Source organism: Delphinapterus leucas, chromosome 11 (assembly GCF_059928025.1).
Source record: "Delphinapterus leucas isolate spDelLeu-1000000601 "Yukka" chromosome 11, BTC_Dleu_Yukka2, whole genome shotgun sequence".
Classification (NCBI taxonomy): Eukaryota; Metazoa; Chordata; class Mammalia; order Artiodactyla; family Monodontidae; genus Delphinapterus; species Delphinapterus leucas.
The window spans coordinates 61526335-61552117 of record NC_143139.1 but is presented as its reverse complement, the minus strand read 5'-3'; positions in this window follow the sequence as shown (position 1 = coordinate 61552117).

The following is a 25783-nucleotide window of genomic DNA, read 5'->3' as shown; positions in this document are numbered from 1 at the left end:
CAAAAATGGGCAGAAGACCTAAATAGGCATTTCTCCAAAGAAGACAGACAGATGCCAAGAAGTACATGAAAAGCTGCTCAACATCACTAATTATTAGAGAAATGCAAATCAAAAGTACAATGAAGTATCACCTCACACCATTTAGAATGGGCATCATCAGAAAATCTACAAACAATAAATGCTGGAGAGGGCGTGGAGAAAAGGGAACCCTCTTGCACTGCTGGTGGGAATGTAAATTGATACAGCCACTGTGGAGAACAGTATGGAGGTTCCTTAAAAAACTAAGAATAGAATTACTATATGATCCAGCAATCCCCCTACTGGGCATATACCCAGAGAAAACCATAATTCAAAAAGAGTCATGTACCACAATGTTCACTGCAGCACTATTTACAATAGTCAGGTCATGAAAGCAACCTAAATGCCCATCGACAGATGAATGGATAAAGATGTGGTACATATACACAATGGAATATTACTCAGCCATAAAAAGGAACGAAATTGAGTCATTTGTTGAGATGTGGATGGATCTAGAGACTGTCATACAGAGTGAAGTAAGTCAGGAAGAGAAAAACAAATATCATATATTAACTCATGTATGTGGAACCTGGAAAAATGGTACAGATGAACCAGTTTTCAGGGCAGAAGTTGAGACACAGATTTAGAGAACAAACGTATGGACACCAAGGGGTGAAACTCGCGGTGGGGTGGGGATGGTGGTGTGCTGAATTGGGTGATTGGGATTGACATGTATACACTGATATGTATAAAACTGATGACTAATAAGAACCTGCAGTATAAAAAAACAACGAAAAAACCCCACAACTAATACTAAAAAAAAAAAACAAAGTTGAGGGAAATAGTGTTTACAATCTCTCTGTCTTACAGGCTTATTCTGTGGATGGATTGTACGATATTTTTAAAGGTTCAACTTTCAGGAGGACACCATAAAAATGAAATCTGATTAGTCAATCTAACGTTAGGGTACATAAAAATGTTATGAGTGCTTCCACACATTTCTTTATGTAAAAATCATCATAGGGTTGAAAATGCCACCTTATATTCTCCATAAACTCTATAAAGAACAATATAACCTTAAGTTAAAAAGGGTGTGTCTCAGGTACAGAATCAAAATGGGCAGAATTGGCAGTGCAAATGAAGACAGACCCATGCCCTGAGTGACTTCAGGTTCCCTGTAGATGCAGGAAAGGAAGATTAGCCTGAAGAATCACTATATGTCTTAGAAACAAAGGCTATTACATCTTAGTATATAAATTTTGATTGAAAAGGTTGGTATCAAGTTAATGGCAAAAAGTCAAGAGCTAGTTGAAAGTTGGTATGTGAAGCTTAATTGAAGATCTTGGGAGGAAAGTAATGAAAAAATAAAAAGAGTTAAGAGGAGAGTAGGGTAACATAACAGACATGATAGTCATCTTCAAGTATATAAAAGGCAGTCATGACCCCAGAAGTCAGCACTTGGACAAAAAGTATGTGTAGAGCTAAACGGAGCAATTTTGATTGACTAGAAGGAATACTTTCTAACCATGATAACTTTACAAAATTAGAGTTGGATATCTTAGAACATAATAGTTTTCTATCACTGGTAATGCTCAGATGGAGGGGTAAGAGAAGGAGTGGGGGGTGAGGAGGAAGCAGCAAAACTGTTTGTTGAGTTCCTCATCATGTGCCAGGCTCCCATACTAAGTGCTTTACATGCGTCATCTCATGAAATCCTCACCACAACCCTATGTCGTATATTATTATTTCCATTTTAGAAAAAAGAACCTGGGGCATGGAGGATATAAACAACTTTCCCAAGGTCACACAGGTAGTATGTAGTTAAGCAGGGATTTAAATTTGATTCTGACTCCCAAGTCCATCATATCATACTTTCTTTCATTGGGGATGTTGTGTAGAAGATTTAAGCAGGTTTTTATTTTTCCCTGGGACAGGAAAATCAATGATCTGTTGTTGTTGTTTATCTTTCAAACCTGGAGATTCTACAACTCAACAAATATGAGGCATAGATAGAGTAAATGATGGCGAATGTTATAGAATTCTAGTTACTGCTAGAACTGTGTCTAAAACCTACTTCCTGGATCTCAGCCAGTTCAGTGCTCTTTTCACAATTATCATTCTGCCTTCCAAGTATGGATCTGGGTATAGGAACAAGGGAAGAGCGAATAAACAACATGGAAAAATTCTCTTGGACTAATGCTGAAAACAAGCAAAACTGGAAAGGGCAATTGCCCCCCAAATGATAGGACAACCTATTTTAAAAAAAAGAATGCAGAAAACGACTTTGTGTTTTAAAAGTATATGAGAAAGCTCCTTAAAGTTTGAGAAGATCTGAAATGCTGAGAGTGAAAGACATGTATGCTAGAGCTAACACACATTCAATTTCTCTTTGAACAGTAAGGATACTTGAATGGTAAGAGTAATATGATAATTCTTCCCTGGACTTGGAAACTCTTCGTTAGATGATCTTGCTTATACCCAGCATTTCTTATGTCTTTCCACATTTGTTTTGAGGTTAAAGTACTTTTGCATTGTTTTTACATCAAATCTTCATAATAACCCTTTCAGTAAATGAAAAGTATGTTATTAGCCTGTGTGTATTTTATAAGTAAGGAAACTGAGGTCCATGAAGGTGATTTAAATGAGTCAAAGTCCCATAGCTGGTGCATGACCCAGCTGAGATCAGGTAGATTTGTCAACTCACAGAGCAGTGCTCTTTCTCTGACACCATGTTGACTTTCGAGACTACAGGACAGGATAATACAGAGGACTTCAAAAGCAAGTACAATAGCCGTATGTATGTCCTATAGTACATTTCCTTTATATGCTACTTTATTTTTCAAAAGAGAGAATTGGCTTAGAGTATTATAAATATCACATTCACTTCATCCATCCAGGTAAGCATTTTTATGCCTCAAATGTATATCTATTTAAGGTAACGTAAAAGATAAAAAAAAACAAAAGGACATATGTGGAAACTTCTATATGTAATTAACCTTTGTGATATTCGTAAAAAGAAAAGATTGCTAGATAAAAGCACTGAATAGACTACATTCACAAGGAAACAGGAATAGGCATATTTGTAATTTTAACAGGACTCAATGGCATATCCCAGTGGAACATGATTTTTAATTTGGTGTTTTATTTTATCAATATCCACTTTTTCACCCGCTAATAATTAAGAGTGAAGAAAGTGATTTTCTCAAGGGCAATGAGATAGACATTGTGTGTACTCGTAGACCACCATACATTTGTAAAATTTAGGGCCAGAGGAAACAAACAGATTTCACAGTGAATGAGCATCAGGAAGGCTAATATTGAGGGTCTGAAAGGCTATCACTGTCTTTTTACTGAGGTCAAGGAATCCAGACTCCCTAAGACAGAAGAGTGGTAAGGAAAGGAAAAACTGGTTTATATCAATTGGAGATGAAAGGTTAAAACTCTCTCTTTTCAATGTATTTTATTGTTTGAACATAGTAGCAACTCCAGAGGGAGAGTCTCCCCACCTTCTTTGAATTGCTAAAGCAAGCATGCTGAAAAGGAGGAAACATCTTTGGATTGTTCCTCTTACCAACAGAAAATAAACTTCTTGCTTATAAAAACTAGTGACCACAAAGACTAGCATTCAGAGCAAATCTGTGGAGAAAATTTTCTGCTTCTATGACCCAAAAAAGTCAATAAAACAATTTAGGAATAAAAACCCACACCAAAATTTTAAATGTAGGTAACAGATTACTAGAGGTAATAGGCTAATTCTAATATGTTGGATACTTGCTTTCTTGAGGGTAAGAAGGTCATGGAATATAATGAACAACCTAGGGACATTCTAACCAATGGTGTGAAGGCTGGGTTTCCAAGGTAACAACACAATACATGCTCTAGAAAGCTGGATTAAACCAATAGGGAAGAGGTAATTTAAAATGAAACAGTGCCAAGGAAAGATATTACTTGACATGGTCATAATTGTATATACAGTCCACTCCCTTTTAAAATAGAATACTCCAAAAAGAAAATTTACAAATCCTAACAACAAAAGAATATATGTAGATTCTGGAAGCATCCATCGGGCTAAGAGGCAAGAAGTTAAAAGTGTATACATTCTCCCTATCTTAAAGACAACTAAATGAAAGCTCTCTGGGGTTAAGTAACTTTCCCAAGGTTATGCAACTGACGAGCAGGTGGTAGAAATCATTTAACCTAGTTCTCAGGTCCAGTATCTGTACGCTTCCCACCAAGATGCCCACCCCTAGACCTGGGGCTGAAACATGTCAGGGGCCAAGTGGGCACCCCTGTGAATGGAAATCACCTTATTTGTTTCAGCTCAGGCCCAACAACTATGCCAATAGCTGCTGTGCTTGGCTATGTAGACCCAGTAGCGCAGGAGAAGGGTCTGGGCTCTAGAAACAAACATGCAAGTCATACAACTATAAATGGCACTTTAAGCCATGGGTTTTGATGTACCAGAGATCATTAAAAAGTGAGAAGACCAAAGAGCTAAAATAGTCCATGGGAAATATGCATGTTAAGAGCTTCAAAGAGGGAGAAACCACAGGGGGAAAACGTAGCTTCCAGGAAGAAAACCAAGAATGAAAGATCTGAATGTTAGGAAGAAACTCGGGAAAAACTAGCTTTATAAAAGTCCAGTGAGGAGACAACTCAAGAAAGAAGAAGTGGTCAACTCTGTAAAATATTACAGAAAGGTCAAGTATTATTGAACAGTTTTCATAGGACAGATATAAAGTTTTTATAGGACAAAACCCAACCTCAGAAACATTTCTAAACCTAAAAACAAAAACCTCCAGACCCTCCAGATTATAAGACTACCCAAGGTAGAAGAGAGACCCTATGGAATGGCTTTTTCATCCTAATATTTTTGAAGAAACTACCATACCCCTGAGTCTGGCCACAATTCCTGTGGAGAGGAAATGAGACCACACAGGTCTCTTCAGCTCTCTGTACATCACATCATGCAAGATTTCCAACCCACTTCAAACCTCCTTTCCTCAATTACTAGTTTACGATGCCCCTAAAGTGTGTCTCACCTGAGCTCCCCAAAGCCATCCTTTCATCTCCCATGCAGCTCATCATTTTTTTTCCTCCCTTGCTCCTCATTGCTCTGGTGTTGTCTTATAATGATAATAGTAGTAATAATAATAATTCCCATTTATTGAGCACTTACTATATGCCAAGTACTTCACATGCCTTATTTTTAATCCTCAGAACAGTCTCAGAGAGGTTAAGGAGGTTGCCCAAGGCTATACATAGGGAAGGAGCAGAGCCAGGATTTCCAGCAGGTCTGTCTGGAACCCCAGCCTGCCTCTCCACCACTGTACCATACATATGACCCCTGTGAAGACAAACCACAGCCAACTTTGTTGCCAGTGGAGGGATGGCACAGCTTCTGTGAACACTGTGTGCATGGCTTCCTTGCTCTAATGTTGGAAGACACTACTATCTTCTACGTCTAGATGTAGGCTAACAAGCTTCCCCTGTAAAGGCTACTATGTTTGCTTCATCCACAAATAATAAATATAAATGGCACTTTCACATCCTATCACTAGCATCAATGCAAACACAGTTCCTCATCAAAGATTCCCCCATCATTTTATGAAATAAAGCCCTGGGGAGCCAGCCCCAATGAACCCATGAACTTGTCTAGGCATGTGTGAGTCCAAAAGAGAACACAACTTAAACCTGAACTAAAATCTCTGACACATATAAATCTTCTCAAAATCTAGTTGGATGGTTTTTAAATACTGAGTTGCAAAGAAATTTGAGCTTTAAGAAAGGGAGACAAGGTTACAAAACACAGCTTACAGGACAAATAGGAGGAGTGGGGGCTACCATAAACAGAGAACTCAGGTCCTAACCTTGGGACAGACTGGGAAAAATTGAAAAGGATCTCTTTTTTAGAAAGAGAATTCTTAAAATGCTTAAATGCTCAAAGGAGATTTGCCTTAGGAGAGGGAGAACTGGTTCAAAGGGCCAATTTAGGGTGATCCATAAGTTAAAGGGAAAGATAAGCAAAGCTTTATCAACACAAACCTTCAGCTAATCAGAATTTATAACTTAAATTGTGAAAATTCCTTTATTTTCTCTGATAAAAAGAATTAGGTAACCAACCTGGCCTCACTTTCACTGTAGCTACCCAAAAGTTCAGTGCCAAATTTGAGGCTTACTTATAGCAACAATAATTAACAATGTGGGTCTTTACAAGCCATGTCTTTTTCCCCTTATAGAAAATGTTACCTTATTCCTAAATTTTACATTTAACCATTTAACTATATGTAAACTTTGGGGGACAGATTTTCATTGTAGATAAATAAAGGTGGATGATTGATAGATGATAATAGATAAATAGATACATAGATACAGAAATGATGACTGAGAGATCAATGACAAACTGGTATAGAACAGGAAGAAACTTGCCAGACTTTTGTGACCCATTGTGGGAATGCGGGAGATAAAAGAATTAAAAGACCCAAAAACGATTTGCAGGTTCTCTAGCTCTGGTGGCTGAAGAGAAGGTGGAGTCAATTCAGAATGAAAGTACATCCTGAGAAGCTGGGAAGGATAATGAGTTCAGTTTGTACATGTTGAGCTTGAAAGGCCTGGAAATATCCAGGAGGTAGTTAAATATACAAGTCAAGTCTAAAGCTTGGAGAAATGTTCTGAACAGAAGATACAGATTTTTTTTTTAAGCTGCAGTATAAAGAATGCAATTTAACACGAGAATGAAAGCAATCACCCAGGGAAAAGTCCCCTCTTCCTGGACTTAACCATAATAAGAATAGAAACCATCCAAGGGCAGAATTCTCATAACACCAGCATTGAAGGGGAAAACAACATAGGAAACAGGCAAAAAGTACTGAGTGGAACCAGGAAAGGGCAGTGCTTGGCAAATTAAGGAATCGGGGTGTCAAATGAAGCAGAGAGCTTCAGTTAAAAAATACTGAAAATGCTAAGAAATTTGGGCAGTTAGAAGATTACTCATGGCCTTATGAGGAGCTGACTCATTAACATGATGGGAGCAGAAGCCACTCTTTTGAGAAGTACAGATAGGAAGAAAGGAAGATACAAAAGGCAGAAACAACCCCCCAGATAACAGTGAATTTGAAGGGGATGTTAAAAGCAGAGGCAGGCTTGTGCTTTGCCTTCTGGCTGGAAGTCTGCATGGAGACCTGTGATAAGGGATTAGAAAGGGCTGAGCAAGGTAACTGGAAGTTCAGCAGCACACACTCCACCATGGCACAGAGTAAGTGGCTGAGGGGTCTCTGTTTTGCCGCCCAAAGGGTACACAGAGTTGCTGAGAGAACCAGCAAACCAGGAGGAGCTTGGGATAGGGTTGAGAAGGCCACAGAATGCACGTCCCATAGGAAGGGCATCTGTGGCGGGTGCTGCTGGTTTACGTGAATACAGGACACCTTTCCCAGAGAGTCAGGCTCGATCAGCTGTACCCCAGCCAACACCAATGCCCAGGGGTAAGACTGCATCTAAAGCTAGAAGTGGCCCTGGGAAAGCTCAGACCAGGAGCTCCTGCCTCCATGCCAGGGGGTCTGTTAGCATCACCCTGAACACTGATTATCTTGAGAAAGAGGAGAGGAGAGAAATCCTGTTAAGAAGGGGGAGACACTGCCCCAGTAAGGAGTATAATTTTGACTTGAATGACCATATAACCAAATGATGACTCTAGAACAACACAAAAACTAATTTTTACAGTTTGAAACAACTCCATACTTCAAAAGGATAAATTTAAGGTTAGGAGGGTTTTGTTTCTGGTTTTATTTTTCCCACTATGAGGGCAATGGAGGTTAGAGTGCAAGATGAGAGCAATTATAAAAAAATTTTTAAAAACTCTAGTTTTGCCCATGTTAAATATAGGGAATAAATTTTTACCCTTCTGTGCTGGCAAACAAAATGTCCTTGCAAATACAGCCAGGATAATGGTAGAATTTGTGTTGGAGAGGATGACAGTGAAAGAGTTGCCCACATTTTTAATTAACATGAGGGGCTAACCAATCAGAAAGCAGGTGATGGGGATAAAGGACGTCATTCGAGATGGCAGAATCGTCAGAGTGGCAGAATCTTTCTTTGTGAAGGTGGAAGAATGATGGAATTAGAGATGCCATTTTTTAGAGAAGGCAGAAAACTGACAACATCCTTCAACTCTATGGTTCCCTGCATTTGAGAAGAGGTAGTGGAAATGACACATTCATGGGAAAGCCATATTTTATTCTAGTAAAGAACAGCAAGAGCATTCTGTAAAGAAAGTGAGGATGCAGGAGAACTGGTTTGTGATGGAATGAAGTTTGGATAGGTGGAGCAGTGGAGTTTGGGCCCTCTCTCATAATGAGAAGCACAGATTGACACCAGGCAAGAGATAACCATAGAAATGAGCATGTCTGGGGCATAAGGGGTGAGATAACTCTGATTTTTCAAAGAGAATTCTGGTGTAAATGGCTTGAGTACAAACATTATTTGAGGTCCCAGATAGAGTTGGAGGCCTTGTGAAGCCAGCAATAGTTGGCCTAATTTGACATCACCAAGGTCAAACCAGGCCAATCCCTCTCAGGTATAGCGGCCTGCTCTGTGGCTTTTGAGGCTGATTCTAATGAAGGTAGGTCCTGGTTGGGCACAGATACAAATTTCTCAGTAGCAATGTGAGGCTGGGAGCAGTCTCTGCTCTCCTGAGCAGCAAGCCCAAGCCACCTTCAACTCTCACCATCTGGTGGTAACAATCTCCATCACTGACCAAAGTGTGGACATTTTCTACATCTCCAACCCTTTCACCACCCAAAGTCTCTTTTATTCTCTTTCTCCATCAGACCAGTTTTGTAAAATATTATCTATTACTGAAAATCAAATATTGACCAGAGGGGGAAGTCAATTATTTAACAAGTGGGAAAAACTTCAAAGCATTAAGCAGTACATTCTGGAAAATTTCATAGATCAGTCAGAATTTCTAGAGAGAGAGCCAGATCTTGTGGAGAGAGAAGAACAAAAGAAGAGCAAACTAGCAGAAATGTGGAGTGGTTTGCATCCTTTTAACCTCAAGAGTGAGAGTAGCCAAGAGTACAGAAAGAGTTTTACCAAGGAGAAGCAAAAAGTCTTCCTCAGACTTATTCCACTCCTGGTTGCTTCCACCTGATCATAATGATGTCACATGAAGGAAACGCAAATAAGAATTAGATGATAATTAGAGGTAGGGTTCCGCTTGGTCTTGTCAGCTTGGACTTGGAAGAAGGACTAGGGCAGTGTTCATGTTGGCTGCACCTGGGAGCTTTAAAAACGCTGATTTTTATAAGTTCCCCAGGTGATGCTAATAAGCATCCAAAATTGAAAATTACTGGTCTTGGGAGTATTCTGAGGGAAGTTTGTACCAGAGACAAAGAATGTTGTCCTTAAGGGGAAGAATATCACTTATATATAAAGGAGTTAACTCAAGCTTATGCACATCAGAGTTTCTGAGTCCCACGAAACCTTTTTCTTTTTTTAACATCTTTATTGGGGTATAATTGCTTTACAATGGTGTGTTAGTTTCTGCTTTATAACATAGTGAATCAGCTATACATATACATGTATCCCTGTATCTCCTCCCTCTTGCGTCTCCCTCCCACCCTCCCTATGCCACCCCTCTAGGTGGTCACAAAGCACCGAGCTGATCTCCCTGTGCTATGCGGCTCCTTCCCACTAGCTATCTATTTTACGTTTGATAGTGTATATATGTCCATGCCACTCTCTCACTTCGTCCCAGCTTCCCCTTCCCATCCCCATGTCCTCAAGTCCATTCTCTACGTCTGCGTCTTTATTCCTGTCCTGCCCCTAGGTTCTTCAGAACCATTTATTTTTTTTAGATTCCATATATATGTGTTAGCATACGGTATTTGTTTTTCTCTTTCTGACGTACTTCACTCTGTATGACAGACTCTAGGTCCATCCACCTCACTACAAATAACTCAATTTCATTTCTTTTTATGGGTGAGTAATATTCCATTGTATATATGTGCCACATCTTCTTTATCCATTCATCTGTCTATGGACACTTTGGTTGCTTCCTTGTAAATAGCTTCCTGGCTATTGTAAATAGAGCTGCAATGGCTATTGTAAATAGAACTGCAATGAACATTGTGGTACATGACTCTTTTTGAATTATAGTTTTCTCAGGGTATATGCCCAGTAGTCGGATTGCTCGGTCATATGGTAGTTCTATTTTTAGTTTTTTCAGGAACCTCCATACTGTTCTCCATAGTGGCTGTATCAATTTACATTCCCACCAACAGTGTAAGAGGGTCCCCTTTTCTCCACACGCTCTCGAGGGTTGTCTTTTGGTCTTGTTTATGGTTTCCTTTGCTGTGCAAAAGCTTTTAAGTTTCATTAGGTCCCATTTGTTTATTTTTGTTTTTATTTCCATTTCTTTAGGAGGTGGGTCAAAAAGGACCTTGCTGTGATTTATGTCATAGAGTGTTCTGCCTATGTTTTCCTCTAAGAGTTTTATAGTGTCTGGCCTTACATTTAGGTCTTTAATCCATTTTGAGTTTATTTTTGTGTATGGTGTTAGGGAGTGTTCTAATTTCATTCTTTTAAAAGTAGCTGTCTAGTTTTCCCAGCACCACTTATTGAAGAGGTTGTCTTTTCTGCATTGTATATTCTTGCCTCCTTTATCAAAAATAAGCTACGAAACTTTTGTTTCTCTTACTGGTCTTGGTTAAATAATAAATCACGCAGTTGCCTATTACAAGGATTCATGTGATGTATGCAACAGCATCACCTCCAGGAAGGGGACTGGAGAACCCTGGAATGGGAAACTGCATGTTCACTCTCCTGGCATCCAAGCATGGGGAACACCATCAGGGAAAGCCTGGACGCTCTCCTTGCCCTCATCTCTCCAGAGGACTAGGTTCACGCTAGCTGGGGAATATGATAGGGAGTCCACATCATGCAGTGGGTAACCACTGACTTACGTCTTCTCGTTTGAAGCCATAGTGTTAGTTCATGATAAAATAACCAGCATCCCACTGGAAAGGTGATGCAGAACTGAGTCTAGATAAACATAATGAGGTTCCAGGGGCACACAGGCAGTCAGAAATGATATGGTACAGTTGGAAAATGAAGCTAAGGGCAAAAATACAAAGCTATGTCCCAGATGAATAAGTGTAGAATGTTCTTTCAGTTCTCAAAATTTTGAACATAATTCTCTGACGCTGGTAAGTCATTTAAGAGCCTTAAGGACACAGATAACCCAGGAAGGAATATCTGGTCTCGGAGGAGGTAATTACCTGCACGACACAGCCAAAGACTCACTTATCTAATTTAACATCGGACTCAGGCCCCTCAACAATGACAGTATTTTGCCACATTTCTAGTGCTCCTTCATTTTACGGCTTGGTTTCTTATTTGTTTGTTTATAGTTTGTTATTTATTCTTATCCTGGCAATGTGACTTGTTACCTTATGTCAGATGTGCCCTTCTCTGCACTGAAGAAGCAAATTAGCTCTGAAGACTTAGTTCTGACACCACATCTAAATTATACAGGACTACGTTTTCAAATATTCCAGATGAGACAAACGATTAAGCAAATATTGCACACAAGAGGATTTAGGAAATGTACGCATGGCTTTTAAACTGTGGCAGCATAAGCTATTTATATGAACTTCTGCCTTGGCCAAGATGACAATTTAATCCCTAAAAGAGCGGATGTATGTGCAAGTGGCCGGCCCAGTGCCTGGTGGGTTGGTGACACTCAGTTGTCTTAATGAAATCTGAATGTGAGTCTTACTCTGAGAAGGAAGCCATGGATGTGATTCTGACCAGCGGAACTGGAAGTGAGGACATTTGGGACAAGATGACTATGCACTTTAAAATTAGAAATGCAAAAAAAGGCAGATGGTAGGTTTTGTCTGATGTGGTTTGGCTGTTTCAAGCACAGCTTAAAAGGCTGATGCTAGAAAGTATTCAGGAGATTGGATACAACTTACCAGCTTCAAGTCAGACAGCGTACTCTGACCCTACCATTATTGCCTTGGTTTTTCTCACTTGCTGCCTATTTTACCTTTCCACTTTTGTGAGACTCTCAGCTCCAGACACTCCTGTCTCAGTCCTAAATTGCATCTTACATTTTCCGCCTGACATGGACTGACACCTTTGTAGTTCTGGTATTTGATAATGTACCTTACTTGGTTCAGTCTTGGGAAGCCCCATTATATAAGAACTGGCCTCATAACCGACACAAATGTGGAGCAACTTCACAGTACTGGACCAAACAACTTCAATCAGACACTTTCCTTAGACTTCAGACAGCTAATTTTTTAAAGTGCTGAGAAGAGAAAACCGTGTTCCATGGCACCTCCAAAATAAATAATAGGGATCAACAGCTCAATAGGGATAGTGGACTCTTTAAAATAAAATTGTATTAACACATTTAAATATTATTTTTCTTTTTCTCTTCCCTGTCTTTAAATGTTAGAATGCCCTGAGTTTGGTTCTTAGCCATTTCGCTTCTTTAACTGGACTTCAAGGGATTTTATTGAATGTTGTGGCTTAAACATGTTAATTCACAACTGACTTTCAATTTTATATCTATAGGCCCACCCCCTCCTCTGGACTCCTATCTTATATATGCTGCACCTTGACATCTTCACTTGGAGATTTGTAAATGTTTGAAACATGACATGTCTTCATCCAAAGCCTACTCTTTCTTTAGTCTTGCCCATCTCAGTGAATGTATCACCATCCACAATGTTGGAAGGAAGGAAAAACGGAAGGCAGGAGGAAAGGGAGAAAGGAAGGAAGGGAGGGAGGGAGAGAGTAAAAGAATGAGGTTGGGAAAACAACCAATTAATAGGAGTATAATGTGGTATTGGAAAGTATGGAAGCAGAAACTAAGTTTTAAATAGAATTTTGGGGGACCAAACACTTTGGGAATTGTTTACCCTTTATTTATTGATCCAGATTTTAAACTACATTTTAAGCATGAGAGACAGGGATCACAGAGAATCAACACTTTTAAAAAAATGAATGATAGGGTCAGCAAAGTCCATTTAAAATGTCTTATGATTTAACATGCAATCAAGCTTATCAATACTCTGCTGAAGTAAAGAAATTCTCCTGAAAACAATACTAGCTATTTTTTGAAACATGATTATTGAGATATAGAGACCGAGTAAAGTCCAGAACAATGTGAAATATTAAGTAAAGTAGGTTTAGGGTGCAGCCATTTGTGAAATGTTGTCTAAATGCATGTGGGGTGGTGTTTGCTTATTTTAAGGCAGGTTTTAAAACCAAATCTGATGGATAAAATGTGCTAAGAAAGAAGAAAGACAAGGAAGAATCTCCAACACTGTTTCCTTATCTCTCTCTTCATGTGTATATAATCATCACTGAGTACACAACCCTGCCCATGAATTTAGCCCCATAACATTTGGCTATGATTAGCATTTCTACCCTTGATATATCAAGACAACAATGGAACAACTTAATTCCCTTAATTGCCCTCACACACCATCAATCACATCCATAAATATTTACTGGGTACCTTCTGGTACTATGTTCTGCAAAATACTCTCTAACTTTACTCTTTCCTGGAAATTGGCACTCTATATTGTTATATTATCACCATCATCATTAATTTTAACTCAAAATCTGCTACAGGGCAAGAGTTTTATCAAAACATACATTCTAAAAGAGAGAACAAACTATTTGAGAGCATTAATTAAGGTTTGAACATGGTACTTTGCTCACCTCCGGAGATATTTTTCTTCCTTCTTTTTGCTCTGTCATGCAATTGGAGTGCAAGCTGACTCCAGCATTTTCGCCAGATACCACAGACTAATGGCTGTGGGACTGCTGCCAGTTGCCCTGTAGACATGTGCTTCCCATTGGCTTATCTTTACTCATTATTCTGTTCTTAATATCATTGTGCAAAGAATCTGAAGGTTACGAAATAACAAGGTTCTCCAATATGTTGCTGTGTTTAAACATGTGATAAATTAACAAGGGAATAGTGCAATGAAAGCATTTGCATTTAATTTCCATTCAAGGCACAGTGAATACAGCACTGGAGAAAAAAAGCGATTTGGTTTATTCTCAAGAGTTTGGGTGAGCACAAAACTAAATAAAGCTGAACCACAAAACGGTAGGATTTACTAAATCTACACAACCAAACAGTGACACCCTAAACAGTGAACCAAACTGCCTTTCCCCTTGCTTTCAAATGGTCAGAGCCTAGAGGCAAGAGTTCCATAAATCTAGAAAAATATCACAATGAAAAAGCATTTTGTAAACCAGTGTCCCACGGATACATATTTTTAAGGAAAATTTCCACTAAAAAAAAAAGGTAATGAGAGTTACACAAAAAAAGGAGAGGGGCTTCTCTGGTGGCGCAGTGGTTAAGAACCTGCCTGCCAATGCAGAGGACACGAGTTCAAGCCCTGGTCTGGGAAGATCCCACATGCTGATAAGCCTGTGCGCCACAACTACTGAAGCCCGCGCACCTAGAGCCCGTGCTCCACAACAAGAGAAGCCACTGCAATGAGAAGCCCGTGCACCACAACGAAGAGTAGTCCCAACTCGCCACAACCAGAGGAGAGCCTGCGTGCAGCAGTGAAGACACAACGTAGCCAAAAATAAAATAAAATAAAATAAAGAAATTTATTTTAAAAAAAGAGAAATTTTGATCTCAGTTTTTTCACTCAATCATCTTGGTAAACTCATATATTCTGCAGGGTTTTATTTGCCAGTTATAAAAATATTACAATAAAACAAAACCATCTTTCTATTTATCTGATGGTGAAAATGAGAAGTTTTCTGAGGTTACACTTATAAAGCACATTTAACTTTTTAAAGGGTTTTTAAAAAAAGAAATGTAAGAGCAATAGAATAATTTTTCAATTATGTATTAATAATTCAATTGGAAAATCAGCATTTCTGTAGATATTCACTACAGGATAGTTTGTACAGGATTTGTTGGATGGATATCACTGTTTTGATAGAAATAGGCTCATGTCCAAGAACAGAGATTTAAATCTTAAATATAAAACAGCCCTTTGTTTTGCTTGTCTCATTCTTTGCAAAGCTTGTTTTGTGGCTTTAAAAATATTTACTCAAGGGCTACTATCCTCAGGAACCATAACCAAGAAGTTGCCAACCTGATATTATTTCGGGGGGTACCAAAAAATACCCTTGCAGAAGAAGTCTCCCCAGTCCCCCCTTGATGCCTGAAATCTCAACATATGTGACTCCCTCAGTGGTACTGATGGTTGACATCTTCCTACAGTAACCCTGTGAGGCTGGGAAGGGAGGAAGGAGGTATGACTGCTCAAACAACCATGAGGTCATCACAGCGCATGATCATGCAGCCTACCACATTATTCACAAAGGTACTCTGATGTTTTCGAAGGGTCTAGTGAAACCTAGCTATTTCATTTGTATAGTATGTGTCTCCAAACTTACTGAGAAGAGGTTTCTTGAGAAGCCCTTAAATGAAGGCTGAAGGGATGTTGGCATCTAGGGTTTTGAGCCGAGGAAAGAGCAAGGCCCCCTACTGCGCTCACCTCTACACTGTATAACCTGTGAACCCACAGAGAGGGAACTCAGACTGGCTTTTGGTAAATACTCCATTTGCTTCTAAAAGCTCATAAATTATATTCTGGAGAATCCTCTTGAGAATTTAACCAGGCATTCCCCTCTGCAAAAAAAAAAAAAATCAGGACATCTACCCATCACATACCCTTTCTTGTTCTCCATTTCTCTCACTCTCATTTCCAGTGGTTGTTTGGAATTTCAAAGTGCACTAAAATGAACCTAAAAACTTTCTTCAGCATCCCTAGATGTAAATTGTTAAGGCCTTAATATTTGAGTTCATCTAAGGAGGTTGTTGTGTTCTCTTTACATCTTAACCTATAATATCATCTTAGTAAACTATAATTTATTCTTTATGTTGTGTTATAAATGCTTTCCTGTTTCAAGACCACTGTTTATATCAGAGAAAACAGGAGCAAAACAGGAGCAAAACAGGAGTTAATTAGCTCTGCCTTCTTTTTTTAACTGTTAGCATCGATTAATATAAACAGCTTCCCCCATATTAAGGGGGGAAACTGAAGTCTTTGCTTTATCTTAATAAATCTTATAGGATTAACTGCCTAATTCAATGATCTTCATATATAAATTTGATTTTTAAATGCTAATCAATAAGGAAATTAAAAAAAAGAATTAGTGGCCCTAATTTTATATCATTCTGAAAGCACAGACCCTATTATTTGAAGAGAAATACTTTATTTGAAACCCACAATATTTTTTCAGGTTTGGATTAATTTTATTTTTGCAATGTTCACTATATTCTGAGCACAAAAAGAATAATGGGAAGACTTCTATATCTTGATTACTATAAATTCCCAGGTGTCATTATCAAAAGGTCTCATGAAATTATTTTATGTAAAAGAGCACTGCTGTAAAAAAAATACCTAAATGTGTAGAAGCAATTTTGGAATTAGGTAATGAATAGTAGTTGGAAGAGTTTTGAGGTACATGCTAGAAATACGGATGGTAAGGCTGAATCTGGTGAAGTCTCACATGGAAATGAGGAACATGTTATTGGAAATGAGGAAGCCAAAGGGGCAGGGCCACCCTGCAGAGCCCTGGGGGTGACATTGCCAATCTAGTGGGCCTGGAAGGCAGGACCTTGAGCCAAAGAGGGTTATTCTCAAGCCTTAAGATCCAATGGAATTTGTCTTGCTAGGCTGTGGACTACTTGGGACCTGTCACCCCTTCCTTCTCTCTTATTTCTCCCTTTTAGAGTGGGAATGTCTATCCTATGCCTGTCTCACAGTTATATTTTAGAAGCACATAACTTGTCTAGTTTCACAGGTTCACAACTAAAGAGGAATTTTGCCTTAGGATGAATCATACCTCAAAACTCACTCATATCTGATTTAGATGATATTTAGATGAGACTTTGGACTTCAGAGTTGATGCTGAAATAAATTAGGACTTCAAGGGCTGTTGATATGGAATGAATGTATTTGGCATGTGAGAAGAACATGAATTTTGGGGAAAGAGCGCAGAGGTAGAATGCTATGGACAGTTGTGTCCTTCCCCAAATTCGTATGTTGAAGCCCTAACCCCCAATGCAATGGTATTTGGAGATGGGCCTTTTGAAGGTAACTAGGTTTAGATGAGGTCATGAGGGTGGGGCCCTCAGGATAGGATTAGTGCCTTTATAAGAAGAGACACCAGAGGCTTGTTTTCTCTTTCTCTCTCTCTCCCTCTCTCCACCTGCATTTACCAAGAAAAGGCCATGGCCACACATCAAGAAGGCAGCTGTCTGCAACCCAAGGAGACAGCTCTCACTAACCAGACACTAACCCTGCTGGCACCTTGATCTTGGACCTGCAGTCTCCAGAACTGTGAGAAATACATTCTTCTTGTGTAAGCCACTCAATCTATAGCATATTGTTATGACAGTCCGAGCAGACTAATATAAGCACCGAAGTGTTATTTCTTGTACTTTCTATTCTTTTCCTCAAGAAAAAGAGGAATGAAAACTTAAAATGATAAGGTTAAATAATGAAGTCAATGGGTGATAAAAAGAGATTTGTTTATCCTTGGACTAAGCAAATCAAATAGCATGTTTCCCTTATGACACAATAGTTACCAGTTATTAAACCATTTCTTTTTGTTATCAGCAGAAAAGAAAACAAACAAACAAAAAAAACTACAGTACTGGTGGTGATCACTCTTTTCCTTCACCAAAGGGGACATTTCATTTATCCCTGCCCTCCAGCATGTTCACTGTTCTCTGTGGCATGAAAATCTGATAAGGCTCAGAAGGGATAGAAAAATTTAACTTCAATATTTTCCTGCTGAGCTTGAGAGTGCTTTGCAGACCCCAGCAAGATGAAAATCTCAGCTGCAGCATCAGAAAGAGAACACCTCACTTTATCCCTTCCTAAATTCCTATCTCTGTCAGTCAAGGAGCTCTACAGAAGGTACTGATTAAGAAATTCGAGGTGGGTTTTCCTTCATGTTTAAAAGGATTATCTCTGAAAGATAAGTTTGTTTGTTTCCTCCATCAGATTTTTATAAATAATATCCCTTCATTAGAGTCAGTTTCTTTTTAATCCCCTTAAGCTGGAGAGCTTGAGGAATTTGATTTATTGACAACTTACCAAAAAATCGGTCATAGTGGAATACTGTTCATTATTATGTATGGAATAAACATATTGCTATGTAGCTGGAGTTTCAGAAGAAGGCTCATCTTGCACAACTACTCCTTGGATTGGGAGGCAAGAAAACAGGGAGGCAATAACACACTCTTAGACATCCCACAGATGACTATGCGCTTCCCAGCTGTGCCGTAGTATTAGCTGCTTAACTGTCAGTGAATTCACCTCTGAGGCCGTTTTCTCATCTGCAAAGCGGGTTGCACTATAAGTGTCATAGAATGTTGTGAGGAATTAAATAACATATGAAGAAGTCCTGCCACATGACAGGCATTTGATCACTAGCAGTTATAGTTACTATAATAAGAACAATAATATAGCTTTATTATTATTCTGCCGTAAACATTCACCACTTGATGGCAGTTACCAATCTCCTCCAAATCTACAGTCCCCTGGGAGAATCCCTTAGGACTAACAATATGCTCAAGATGGGAGGAGAACAAAAGACACCAGCAGAACACCCTCTGTAGTCAAAGTCACCTGCGGTGGAACAGGCTTGGAATTCTAAGAAATGGAAGCAACTAAAAGGAAACTCCTGGCCTTACTAAATAAGGATATTGAAATGTCCTCAGAAATGCTTATCAATGGGTGATTTAAAAACAACAAAAAGTCTCTGGATTTGCTTATCTGAAATCATTCTGGCAGAGGAAGGGCTATAAGAAAACTGTCAGAATGAGGCTGCCGGGTTTCCCTAGTGGTGCAGTGGTTAGGAATCCTCCTGCCAATGCAGGGGACACAGGTTCAAGCCCTGGTCTGGGAAGATCCCACATGCCGCAGAGCAACTAAGACCGTGCACCACAACTACTGAGCCCGCGTGCTGCAACAACTGAAGCCAATGGGTCTAGAGCCTGTGCTCCACAACAAGAGAAGCCACCGCAATGAGAGCCTGCACATCGCAACAAAGAGTAGTACCCACTCGCTGCAACTACAGAAAGCCAGCACGCAGCAATGAAGACCCAACACAGCCAAAAATAAAATAATTTTTTTAAAAAAATTAAAAAAAAAAAAAAATGAGGCTGCCATCCTTGGGAACCTGGGAAAAGAACTGTAATGAAGGGGGAGCCTTGAGTGAAGACAGCCAAGGTACCAGTATGAGGCCATAACCAGGGAGGGGAGCAGCAATGGCTCCCAGTGTCCAGTGGGACCCACAAGGAGGCAAACCTGCAGTAGTGAGCTCACATGAGCCACCTCAGGGCTTTACCAAGAGAAGGGAAGGGCATGGTGGGGGAAGGTCTCAGAAGGGTGTAGGACAAGGTTGTTTCTATGGTTACCATTGTTACTATTCTCACCTCTTGATGCTCTGCCTTTTCTGAGTCTGAAGTGGCCTGAGTCAGCATCAGACACTGCTGTGAAGCATACATCTGTATATTGAACTTTTTCCTATTTAGTTCCATTAATCAGTTCATTTACTATTCTTTTTCTGTATTATTCCCCAATGGATAAGAGGCAGCTTACAATAAAAAGTATACACATTGGGCTTCCCTGGTGGCGCAGTGGTTGACAGTCTGCCTGCCGATGCAGGGGACATGGGTTCGTGCCCCGGTCTGGGGAGATCCCACATGTCGCGGAGCGGCTGGGCCCGTGAGCCATGGCCGCTGAGCCTGTGCGTCCGGAGCCTGTGCTCCGCAACGGGAGAGGCCGCAACAGTGAGAGGCCCGCGTACTGCAAAAAAAAAAAAAAAAAGTATACACATAAACACAGTAGGGCCCCATTAAAATAAGTAGTCAAAAGCAAAAAGAGAACTGTAACAGCTTTCATAGCATTCAGATATTACTGAAGATGCCAACAGAGGACACTGCTGGTGCTCACCCTTCCTGATCTCCACTTCTTCCTAAGCACGTGGAAAATTACAACTCTTAACCGCTTTACAGTTGGGCAGGGGCATGAGACTGGTTTTGACCAATGAACTGTGAGCAGAAAAGACACATGTCTCTTCTGGATAAGGAACTGCAAGGCCCTGCATCTCCTCCATGCAGCACATACATTGACTGAGAGGAGCCACCAGCTCCGGGCAGCTTGGGTCACAGAAGAAAACAGCTACTCTGGAGAGTTCCCTGACTTGGTATGAGTGAGACATAAACTTTCTGTGTTAAGCCACTGAAACTTTGGAGTTGTCTATGACCACAGCATGAACCTAGCCTGTTCTAAATAAAATACCAAGTATGGTGCCTGACATAGAAGTCACTCTCTTACTTAACCCTTTAACCGGTAAAATAAGATGTGTGTGCTTTTCAAGAGCAATATAGACTTTTCCATGGAGCTAAATTCTTGAGAGGAATTTATTTCATGTATCTTTAAGGAAAGAACAACAAATAATCTAGTAAAAAATGTCTTCAAATGTGTATAATACAAAGGGTAGAGATACTTTCTTTTGTCTCACCGTTTAATAAAAAACAAAACAAAACAAAACAAAAAACAAACAACCTAGGCACAGTATTGCATTGTAATTCCTCTGGAGGATCCAAGGTAATATGGTTCAGGTAGCTACCAGGAAGATGCGAAGATGCAAAGATCCAGGAAGATGCAAAGATGGGGCTGAGACAGAGGTCACAAGTCTAGACTGAAGAAGTGTTTTGCTTGGCCTGCTGTGTTTGAACATTTTTTGAACTAGTTGCCAACATCAAAACACCAAGAATGTCCACATAAAAAAATCTTGATTTCTGGTTTCTCTTTTTTAAAAAAGTTAATTTTGGCAACACTGGGTCTCCATTCCCAAGTGGTGAAAAGTCAGCTGGAGTGGAGTAGCTGCTGCCCCCTTAGCAACAGCTTGTTCTCCAAGTCTCCAAAACCTTTCCTCGGCCAACGCATACCACTCATTTTCATTACCTGACTGGCCCTCCTGGGCATGTAGTTTATGACTCTAGGCTTAAAAGCTCTAGAACACTGGACCACCATAGAACCTCAAGGGCACTTGTTTTGATAGTTTAGGGAACTGGGCTCCAAATCCTATTCCTTATTTTAAACCAATGAGCTCCAGCAGGAAACAAAAAGATCGCTGAAGGTGAAATGATTTGAGGAGGGTTTAATCATGTGTGAACAGGAAGGTGGGGAAACCATGGGGTTTAGGACAGTACTCTGGGCCTGAAGGGGGACCAGGGGAGGAAGTGGCCACAGAGAGAGCTGTGTTGTGAGGAGGGGGACACCTGGCAGAAAAGGGACTCAACCAGAAAGCAAAGGAGAAACCAGGGAAAAGAACACCCCGACCTCACCTGCCTTCTGCCTCTGGTCTCTTGTTGCCGCTTGTCTTGTCATTGGCTGAACCCAAGTGAAAGCCAGAGGGCAAAGCAATCCATTGATTTCGTTCATAGAAACACCTCCTGGAGCACAGAGCAGGGAGGAAAGGGGCAATAAAAGGATAAGGAGGGGTGAACAGATGATAACCAGCATGGCTTTCAGGAAGAAATCTGGGGAAGAAATAGTTCTACTGCTGTTAAATATAAATCAATAGATAGAAAGATATAGATAGACAGGCAGACTATTAATCTAGATAACCAGATGACTAGCTATATTAACTTGCTAGGGCTGCTATAACAAAGTACCACAAACTGGGTGACTTCAAGCATAGAGATTTATTGTCTCACAGTTCTGGAAGCTAGAAATCCAAGATCTAGGTGTCAATAGGGTTGTTTTCTTCTGAGCACGGTGAGGGAGAATCTGTCCCATGCCCCTCTCCTAGCTTCTGCTGATTTGCTGTCAGTATCTGGTGTTCCTTGGCTTGTATCACCCTGATTTCTGCCTGTCTGCAGATGGCATTCTTCCTGTGTACTTGGCTGTCTCTATGTCTAAATTTCCCCTTTTAACAAGGACACCGGTCATATCGGATTAAGGCCCACCCCACCAATCTCATATTACTTTGCTTATCTACAAAGACCCTATTTCTAAGTAAGGTCACGTTTATAGGTACTGGGGGCCAGGACTTCAACATCTTTTAAGGGGACATGATTCAACTATAATGCTAATTTGATTCTTAGACCAGTGGTTCTCAGCTGATGGTACATTATCAATTGTGGGATGTGACATTTACCAGATGGAATGAAGGGTTTTCATAAAACTTACTCTTACTTTGATTTGTGTTTTCTTACATCTCCCCCTTAACAATAAAATGTATGTAATTACGTTACATTAATGTAATGTAATTTATTGCCTTTGTGTTTTCCAAGTTACTATAGCATTCAACTGTATGCTCTAAAGTATTATTTTTATTTTAAAACACTAATGTAATTACTGTTTTGGTGTGTTTGTACATTAAAGTTTAACAATAGCTCCCAACAAAGTAAGTGCAATGTTTATTTCCTTTAAAAGGCATAAATTATATCTCCAATAGTAGGGTCCCTCTAAATATATAAATATCTTTTTGGAAAAAATGGGAACCGAGTTGGCTGATAAAGACAACTTGAGCTCTAATATTTGAAAAGTTATAAATTACTGCCTAAGATCCCTCTCAGCTCCATCTGATTTCTGTTGTAATACTAAAGATCAAAAATTGGACTTCAGATAGATTCTAAACAAACTCACACTTATTAACATCACATATTTAAGGAAACTGATATGCAAACGATCTAGTAAAATGACCCTCTATAAGTACCAGAGGTGATTTTATGAACGACATCCAGATTCCTTTTGAGGTGTTACTGCCAGATTTCTACCTTTATCAGAAAATGTCCTGCCAATACTTCTCCCCAAACCACACAGGCAATTGGGCAAGGACTTACTTGAAAAAACTTCTGGAGAATTTCAACTCAGTCTGGAGTGGTGAAAGACCTCACTTCAAATATTTCAGTCATTTTAATTGAATATGCTATTTTAAGAAATAACTATGTCTGAGTACCTATTTTCATATTTTATTGCCATGTTCGAAAGCAAAGTCAAAGCCTAGTTATTTCCCCCCAGAGTATATTCTTTTGTCAGTCTCCATCCTCAGTCCACTTAGAGAGATCTTCGGGGATAGTACTTAGTCTGCCATTCATTCATTCATCCCCCTTGATTTATGGAGCACCCACTATGGGCCAGACTCTCTTCTCCTTGCAAATTCCAAGGGCATTACTGTTAGCATTGCCCTCTTGGCCAGTAACTAGGACTGGCCTTCCAGGACATTAAAAGCTGCTCTAAATTCTTTCCCAATTCTGGTTTTCCTTTTTTAAAGGAGCTAGAAGTATTTGGGGACAATGCAACTGCTGAACACCATGGGGATTTTGGTGTAATTGTTTTTTAATTGCTTGTGAGAGATTTCACAAGATTCATGCATAAATAACTTTGGGTATTTTCTAAAGGCTTAGTTCCAGCATGATGGCTGTTCATTCATCCTCTTATGGATGGCTTCGGTACTCTCAGGTCTCAACTAGGGTGCTCAATCAGTTTTAGAAGATATTTACGGTAATGTCCAATAGAGTAAAACATTGGATGTAAGTCAACTAAAGTGGACATGAGCATATAGGTGGGTTCTAGACCAGGAAGAAGGAATTACAGAGCAGATGCTGAGGCAGGAAGAAATAGGCAGAAATTCAGTTACCAAAACAAGTATCAAGATATGAAGTTGGACCCAGAAATAAGGCAGAAATTCACAAGGTCATAGTTGGGCTGGTATTAAGGAAATGTCAAGCTGAGTCACCTGCTGGTAAAACAAAGGCCCTTGGATTACTCCTGTCTTAACTCAGGATGGGCCTCGGAGCTCAGGTGGAGCTAATCCTGCAGAAGAGGTCAAGGAAGGGACACAGTACAGGTCGCAAAGCAGGCCGTGACTGCCCTAAACTTTCATTCATTGATTATCGGTTCCAAAATCTCACATGAACACCCACCTAAGACTTAGTTTGGGCTCTGCTTAGCACCAAAGCCAAAGGAGGATTTCTTCTTAGGCTCAGGAAAATATATAAAAATAGTTTTTTGTGCATTTGACAAAAGTATTGAGGGCCTACTCTTGCGCTCAGCATTCTGCTGTGGATAAAGTGATAAATAAGTCAGAAAGTACTTGTACCAGTGAAAGAATGGGAGGAGGTGGGGTCAGAGAGGAAAAGCAGAGAACAGATCATGCAGGGTGTACGCGCCAGGTCCAAAAGTTTGTGTTTTCTTCTCAAAGCAGAGGTTTTTAGACGGGTCAATGATTGGCTCTGAGTTGGCTGGTTTCAGTAAATGTCACTTGGCCACCAAGCAGAAAATAGATTGCAGAAGGGCAAAACTAACACTGAGATAGCTTAAGTGATTTAACTTACTACATACCAGACACTTGGAAGTTATTGCAGTGATCGCAGTGAGAGGTGTTGGTGCCTTAGACTAGGTAGTATGTAATGGAATAGTGATGTTATATATATATATATATATATATATATATATATATATATATATATATATATATAAAACCAATAGGATTTGTTGAAGGATGGATAAAGGAAGGAATGAGAATAAAATACGAATCCAAGTTTTTGGCCAAAGCAGTTGGATGGATGGCTGTTGATACCACAATCTAAGGTGAAGAAGAGTTGTGAAGTTGTGAAGGAGTAGGTGTGAAAGAAAATAATGATGTGTTCTACTTATAACACATTGATATAGAGATACTAGACATTTAAGTGGAGCTCACATATACACCAAGAGTAGGAGAGGTCAGGGCTAAAGAGAACTTAAAAGCATGTCTTGGTTTTCTTCCTAGTTCTATTTTGACCTTGAAATGTCATTTAACTTTCTCCTATTTAACTTATTCATCAGTAAAATAGATATTTTTAAAATACGTAAAATAGGACTTTACATATTTATCAATGCTTTAAAATACTTATTAAAACTTCTTTCCCTAAGTCATCTGAATATGTGACATGGAAAATCTTTGTTTTTATAAAAATTAACAAGTAAACAGTGTAATAAAGATGAAAACACAAGTCTCTAATCTTTACAGAGTTCAAGTTAAAAAAATTAAGAAAATTATTTTTTTAAATTACCTAATGCTAATACTTATTTCTTATGAAATTAACTGGAAGTTACTGCACATAATTTTTTACTCAAATTGAAAGCATATTTTCACTTGAAGACAAAAATAGTTACTGTCAAAATTAGACAGTTATGGGTATATAGCAGAAAATAACACATTTGTAAACAATTTGGCATATGCCTATGTTCCAAATTTATATGAGCTCTGAATACTTCAAACCTCCTTAAGACAAATGCATAGTTCATATTTAATTACCCTTTCTTCACAAAGGTGCCTCTACATTTAAGCCCAGTCTGATAATATATATACATCCCATGTATAATAACAAATATTCATATGAATCATACCAAGGAGGCTATAAAAGAAATGATAGCATTCTTTTTTTTTCCTTCCTTTCTTCATGAGATCTTCCTCTAATTGACCACATAAAGATAAGAGTAGCCTGGTTGAGGCATGTTACTCGATTTGCCAAGATTGATTTAACTGCTCTAGCTGAGAGGCAGCTGCCCTCTCTCTCTCTCTCCCGCCTGTTCACTGACCCATCGTCAAAAAAAGGAGGCTCCTACCCAGTGCCCTAGACCACTGAGAGCAGCGTTCACATCCCAGATGTGGAAAATGGTACCAGTTTTACTGACCA